This window comes from Anoplophora glabripennis, unplaced genomic scaffold (assembly GCF_000390285.2).
Source record: "Anoplophora glabripennis isolate ALB-LARVAE unplaced genomic scaffold, Agla_2.0 scaffold714, whole genome shotgun sequence".
In the NCBI taxonomy this organism is placed as follows: domain Eukaryota; kingdom Metazoa; phylum Arthropoda; class Insecta; order Coleoptera; family Cerambycidae; genus Anoplophora; species Anoplophora glabripennis.
Window position 1 is genome coordinate 227,186 of NW_019416787.1, and position 1,169 is coordinate 228,354.

Here is a 1,169-nt window from a genome sequence, read left to right on the forward strand (position 1 = left end):
GTTTGTATGGCAAATATTCTTGTGTCCCAAAACCGGAATTTTAATAAATATTTACAACGGGGAAATACCAAAAAAATTTTTTATTAGGAAAATATCATTCTAGTTTTAATTTACTTAGAGAGTACAAAAAAATACTTAAGCATTAATATAAAAAATAGGAAAGATAGTGAGATAAATAAATATTTATTCCTAGTAGATTCTCAGACTACAGTAGGTATATTTATGTTATTCTTATTCTTATCATTCTTACAAGAGTCACCTTATTACATAAGTACTACTATAGACATTACGCTTATGCTTACTAGGCAAAGCAGGGTAGCAGGATTGTGACTGATGTATAAAATATTATTTTTATTTCTTCTGAAAAAAATACCGGAGTATTCAAAGAACTGATAATATATATCTGAGAGATTTCGCTGAGTTTATTCTGTGAAAAAACTAATTCATAAAAATACAAAACAAGCTGAATCTTTTTGTTATCTAACAATCTGAATAAGAGTAATAACTACTTGCTTTACATGTAGGTAATAACTTTAGATGGTGCTGACGTTAACGTCAAATATTTCTTTGTGGTGAACTACCTATTTATATACGTTGCACAAACAAATGTTGATGGACCTCATCAACTTTCAGACGTGAAGGTAATAAAGAACAGGCTTAAAGAGAATTACACGAAAAACAGTAAACCCAAATTTCACAGATGCTCTGAAGATCCGGCTTCATTAAGAAGTAGTGGGTTGTGGCAAGTTCTTAATTCCTGGTTGGTGGATGTATATTAACGATAAAGGGCACAAATGTTTTTGTCTATGCGTTTATTTATTCCAATAAAGACGAATATAAGGTGTGTAAAAATAAAATCGAAATTAAAATAAGTCCAATAGTTCCTCTGAGAATGAAATTACAAGGTTCGTTCGTTGCCAAAATACAAATTTTGTCCTGCTTTATTCTTCAGATTACTTTAAATCAAAGTAGCATACTTTTACAATAATAAAGTCGTTTACGTAAGTGAAGTAAGTATATGCAAGTTTTAACTTTGATTTTTACTATTAAAAACAATAAACAGAATAATTATTACCTCATTGTTTATCATATGTCGGTAAAATACTTCTAAATAATATTAAATTTTGATAACGCGGCGTATTGAAATATGTAAAATCAGAGATTTTCTG